We start from the raw sequence: 6,438 nt of genomic DNA on the forward strand, positions 1-6,438 counted from the left end.
TTGGACTTTGCTGGCCCCTGTATGGGGCAGATGTTTCCTGTAATGGTAGATGCGCACTCCAAATGGATCAAAGCTCACATCATGAGCAACAACACAGCCCCCTCAACCATAGACAAACTAAGGCAAGTGTTTGCAGTCCACGGGTTGCCTGACATCTGGTCACTGATAATGGCCCGATGTTCACCAGTGCGCTGTTCGGTGAGTTCATGTAGCAGAATGGCATTCGTCACATTCGGACGGCCCCTTTCCACCCAGCCTCAAATGGTTTGGCTGAGCAGGCTGTTCAGACAGTGAAGGAAGACCTGAAGCGGATGACAGGGGATTCTCTTAGTACCCGGCTTTCACGTTTCCTGTTTAAATACTGCCTCATTCCACAGACTACGACTGCACGCACTCCAGCAGAGATACTGATGGGGCGTAGGCCCAAGTCAAGATTGGACCTGCTACGCCTGGACATGAAGGCAAAAGTGGAGAGAAAGCAGGAAAAGCAGGAGGAGGGACATGATCAACATGTGTGAGACAAACAGAATTGGATGACAATGTCTATGCGAGAAACAATCAGTAATGACTACCTGGGGTTATTCTTGAGCAGAGTGGTCCAGTCTCCTATATTGTTAAGCTGACTGATGGATGCGTTTTCCACAGACATCAGGACCATGTGTGCCTGTGTCATGATTCCGGCTCAGAGGTAGACAGTTCCATGGAGTTTCCAATGTTGAGACAGACCACTGGGGAAGCATGTCCACCAGTGACTTTGCTAGAGAGAGAGAGACACTGGCAGAGGGGGCAGAGTCCCCTGAAGAGGGTGGACATTCTCACGCGGACACACAGACCCCTCTCATGTCCCCAACACCAGATCCACCCAAAACACCCTCACCAGCAGTGCCTGCTGGGTCACTGGGTGTAGTGCGTAGATCGCAGCGCCCTCGCAAGCCACCTGACAGACTGAATCTTTGATTGGATAGTTTCTTTGTTGTTAGATTGAATTTGCCATGTTTTTTTTAGGTGTTTTTGTATTGGTAACCTGTTGCTAACGATACCACTGTTTTTATTTCCCTGTTCTTCTACATTTGGGGAGTGTTGGGTTTTAAAGGGGGAGAAGTGTTGTAATGTGAGTTTTTTTTAAATCAAAATATACTTTATTCAAAAATAAAATTATGTACAGTAAACCATTCCATGACTCTCAGTCCTTTACAAATGTTTCCGTTACAGTCTTTACACTCCCACACTTTTGCCACCCACGTGGCACTCTGTTATTTCATATTTAGATACCCTTGTTGAGGGGTATACACCCCGCCCCCCCCCCACCCCTCAACCCCCGTGGGAGAAGAACCCTAGACTCTGGTCCTCCCCCACCGGGCCCTTGGGGTGGCTGCTCCAAGTTTGAGTGCGTCCCTCAGCACGTCCTCCTGCAGCCGAGAAATGTGAGTGTTATTAAAAGTAAGTTGATACTGATCGGGGAGCTGTTGGGAGCAAGAGGCAGGATCCGGGGTTGGCGGGGTCTTTACTTGCCCTCTTTTTACTCCCGGTATGCATTGTATATAGTCCCTCCACCCAGGCCGCACGCGGTACCGGGAAGCCCCTGTATTGTAAATATCATTTGCCGTCCCAGATAAAGATGCTTTTCCGGCCATCAAGTTCTCGAGTGGTCTTTTTTGTCAGGTGCACTTATAATGATGCTGTAATTTCATTTGGGATTGATGCACCATCAATAACTCACTCCAAGACGTAAAGGCGAGATATCGGCTTTTATTGACTGGAAGAAGGAACAAGCGGTGAGTGACCACCATACTACATCCTGGAGACTGAGAGGCCGGGCTCAGGCCTGGATCGCCTTTATACCGGGGTCTGTGGGAGGAGCCACAGGAGCAGTCAGCAGAGGGGCGAGTCCAGACAGGTATATGTGGTTCACCACAGGGATCAATAAAGTTACCTATCAATCTACTTCCTGTCTCTTCGCTCCACGCTCCTGCCCAGCAGGTGGGAGTAATGCACCTGATGTTGGTCTGCCAACTGCCATTAAAACTTCACAAAGACGAAGAAGAGGATATTGTGTGAATACCGTGAGCCCTGAGGTAGGTGGCCTCAGCCTGCAAGTCAAGCCTCCGCCAGCAGGGGGCAACCATGTTCGGAGTAGGGGGAACATCTTCACTTTTCCCCAACCAGAACTTCATACCAACACCTTTCATAATAATAACTTACATACAGAGCCTTTTTCACACAGATGACGTAGCGTAAAGTACTTTATGAAAGGACAGAGAGCAAAAATGAAAATAAAATCAAAAATAGAAAAAGACATAACCCTCTTTCTCTTCCCTTTCTCCTGTGGCCCACACTCCTCTCCGATCGTATTCCTTCCTCTCCAGCCCTTTGCCCTTCCCACCCACCTGGCTTCAACTCTCACCCACTAGCCGGTCCTCCATTCCATCACCGACTCTTTTTTTAAAAATTCTGGCTTATCCCATCCAGTCCTGAGGAAGGCCCTCGGCCTGAAACATCAACTGTTTATCCCCTTCCATAGGTGCTGCCTGAACCTGCCGAGTTCCTCCAGCATTTTGTGTCTGTTGCTCTGGATTTCCAGCGCCTGCAGAATGTAACGTCTCATTGCTAAATTGAGATCTTTGGGGCAGAAATGGAAAGTTTGTTAGGATATCAATGGCATTTTAATATTCATATTTTTTTTCACTTTTCCAAGATGGCGGCGCGACACAGCTTGCAGCGGCCATTCCGGAGCTGATTATCTGTTATTTGTGAAGTGGGGTGCCGTGCGCAATCGTAATCGATTGAAAACGACGGACATGGAAGCACGGAGGAACATCGGGAAATCTCCAGGAAGGCCCTCTTCGTTGCTGCTGCTGCTGTGAGGTCCGGGACTCTGCTGGGAAGAACAGGCCCCCAGTTCTCGGGGTCGCGTTGCCGATGGCCGTTGGCGGGGCCGGCTTAATACGCTCGGCAGAGGATGGTGTTTGGAGAAGCTGTGCCGGAGGGGATGGTCGGAGGCTCGGAGGTTCGACGGACTCGGAGTCCGCTGTGGTCAGGTCGCTTTCGGTGTGTGCTGTGTCTGCGAGGTTGGGTTTGACAGAGCTTTCGTTGTGTGCTGCGTCTGCGAGGCTGAGTTGGGCGGTGCCATGGAAGTCCATAGCGGGGATATTCCCTTCTGCTGCCTGCGTGGGATGGCGAGTCTGTCGGGACCCTGGGGACTTGTGGAAACTGTGTGGTGATTTCTTTTGAACTTATAGTCCTTTAACATCTTCGGACGATTTTTACGGTGCCCGTGGTCTGTTTTTTATCGATTATGCTATTGTTTGCACTGTTGTAACTATGTGGTTTTGTGCAGGTCTTGTAGCTTTAGTTTTTGGTCTTGTTTTGTCTGGTGGATTTGGAGCTCCTTTCCGGGGAACGCGCTAAGACTGTAGCGCGATATTAATACGCAGCAGCCTCTCCGGACTCCGGGTTTGGGGATTGCCAAACGTTACATGGATTTTCTGGTGGAGTCTGTTTTGTCATGTGCTCTTGCGATATCATTCTGGAGGAACGTTGTCTCATTTTTTAAACTGCATTGCATTTGTGGTTTCTAAATGACAATAAACTGAATCTGAATATTTGACTCTCTGAAAAGCATTAGACTTTTTGATATTGTTGATTTAACCCTCAGGTTTGGCCAGCTGTGTTAATCTAGAGGGAGACCAAACTTGTGAAACCTTGTTTGTGTGGATGCTGTGTGACGTGTTCCCCTGCACCCAGAAATAACAAACAGTTCACCATATGCAATTAAATGACTGAGCCTTATAATTCTTAATTTGACAGGAGGGTTAGCAAAGAAAAACAAAAAAAAGGGCCCATTCTCATGAAACAGTCGAATGCGCAACATTGGAACTCGCTGTTTTCCCGTCTGTTCCTTCTCCATCGATTACCCTCACAGGTGACGCTGTCTCCCGACCCCCATTCCACGACCAATCTGATCTGCAGTCTACGACTTCCCCATTCTCTCTCCACTGCTAATTTAATGCTCTCTCTGTGGCTGCAGTGTATGGGTTAACGGGGGTAGATAATGTGCGGTGTCCCGTGAGGGGAAGGTTTTTTTCAGGAACAGTTATTACCCCTCAACCACCAGGAAGGAGATACAGGAGCCTCAAGACCCACACCACCAGGTTCAGGAACAGTTATTACCCCTCAACCATCAGGAAGGAGGTACAGGAGCCTCAAGACCCACACCACCAGGTTCAGGAACAGTTATTACCCCTCAACCATCAGGAAAGAGGTACAGGAGCCTCAGGACCCACACCACCAGGTTCAGGAACAGTTATTACCCCTCAACCATCGGGAAGGAGGTACAGGAGCCTCAGGTCCCACTCCACCAGGTTCAGGAACAGTTATTACCCCTCAACCATCAGGAAGGAGGTACAGGAGCCTCAGGACCCACACCACCAGGTTCAGGAACAGTTATTACTCCTCAACCATCAGGAACGAGGTACAGGAGTCTCAGGTCCCTCACCACCAGGTTCAGGGACAGTTATTACCCCTCAGCCATCAGGAAGGAGGTACAGAAGTCTCAGGACCCACACCACCTGGTTCAGGAACAGTTATTACTCCTCAACCATCAGGAGGGAGGTACAGGAGCCTCAGGACCCACACCACCAGGTTCAGGAACAGTTATTACCCCTAAACCATCAGGAAGGAGGTACAGGAGCCTCAGGACCCACACCACCAGGCTCAGAAACAGTTATTACCACCTCAATCATCAGGAAGGAGGTACAGGAGCCTCAGGACCCACACCACCAGGCTCAGAAACAGTTATTACCACCTCAATCATCAGGAAGGAGGTACAGGAGCCTCAGGACCCACACCACCAGGTTCAGGAACAGTTATTACCACCTCAATCATCAGGAAGGAGGTACAGGAGCCTCAGGACCTGAACTTTTTGGTGTGGGTTAGAGACTCAATGGGCCGAATAGCCTACTTCTGTTCCTGTATTTTAATGTCTGATAACGGAAGCCCTGGTAACATTCCCGAGCTGTGGAAACGAGTCCTTGGTGACCCCCCCCGCAATGCACACAATCAATCTACGTCCGAAGTTCAATACATTTATTATCAAACATCACCCCGAGATTAATTTCCTTGTGAGCCTGCTCCATAAATCTTTCTAATAATAACCACAAGCGACTCCTTGGAAGACGGCCCAACGCGGCAGTGTGCAACTTGTGTCGGGCAGCAAACACACAGAATGCTGAGGGAGCGCAGCGTCCGTGGAAAAGAACAGATAGCCGACGTTTTCCTGTGCTTCCAGCCTGAAACAGGGCCTCGGCCTGAAACGTCGACTGTGCTGCCTGAACCCCCGACCTGTTGAGTCCCTCCAGCATGTCATGCGCGTCGCTCTGGATTTCCTGCATCTGCCGCATCTTGCCTGGTTGATGCCACGTCTGCATGCACTCTCAACTTATCCGTCCCGGAGTAGGGATGCCCACTGTCTATTCCTCTCCGCAGATGCTGCCCAGAATGTTGAGTTCCTCCTGCAGAGTGGGTGTGTGTGTGTGAGTCTGTGTGAGTCTGTGAGTGTGTGTGTGTGTGAGTGTGAGTGTGTGTGTGTGAGTGTGTGTGAGTGTGAGTGTGTGTGTGTATGTGTGTGTGAGTCTGTGTGAGTGTGTGTGAGTGTGAGTGTGTGTGTGTGAGTGTGTGTGCGTGTGTGAGTGTGTGCGTGTGTGAGTGTGTGTGTGTGTGAGTGTGAGTGTGTGTGAGTGTGTGTGAGTGTGAGTGTGTGTGTGAATGTGTGTGTGTGTGAGTGTGTGTGTGTGTGTGTGAGTGTGTGTGTGTGAGTGTGTGCGTGTGTGAGTGTGTGTGTGTGAGTGTGAGTGTGTGTGTGTATGTATGTGTGAGTCTGTGTGAGTCTGTGTGTGTGTGTGAGTGTGAGTGTGTGTGTGAGTGTGTGTGTGTGTGAGTGTGTGTGTGTGTGTGTGAGTGTGTGTGTGTGAGTGTGTGCGTGTGTGAGTGTGTGTGTGTGTGAGTGTGAGTGTGTGTGAGTGTGTGTGAGTGTGAGTGTGTGTGTGTATGTATGTGTGAGTCTGTGTGAGTCTGTGTGTGTGTGTGAGTGTGAGTGTGTGTGTGAGTGTGTGTGTGTGTGAGTGTGAGTGTGTGTGTGAGTGTGTGTGTGTGTGAGTGTGTGTGTGTGTGAGTGTGTGTGTGTGAGTGTGTGTGTGTGAGTGTGAGTGTGTTTGTGTGTGTGTGAGAGAGTGTGTGTGTGTCTGTGTGTGTGTGAGTGTGTGTGTGTGATCTGTGTCTGTGTATCAGTGTGTGTGTGTGTGTGTATGTATGATCTGTCTGTGTATGTGTGTCTGTGTGTGTGTGTGTGTGTGTGTCTGTGCGTGAGTGTGTCTGTGTGTGTGAGCGTATGTGTCTGTGTGTGTGAGTGCGTGTGTGTCTGTGTGTGTATGTGTGTGTATG

This window comes from Hypanus sabinus (genome assembly GCF_030144855.1).
Source record: "Hypanus sabinus isolate sHypSab1 chromosome X1 unlocalized genomic scaffold, sHypSab1.hap1 SUPER_X1_unloc_16, whole genome shotgun sequence".
NCBI classification, from domain to species: Eukaryota; Metazoa; Chordata; class Chondrichthyes; order Myliobatiformes; family Dasyatidae; genus Hypanus; species Hypanus sabinus.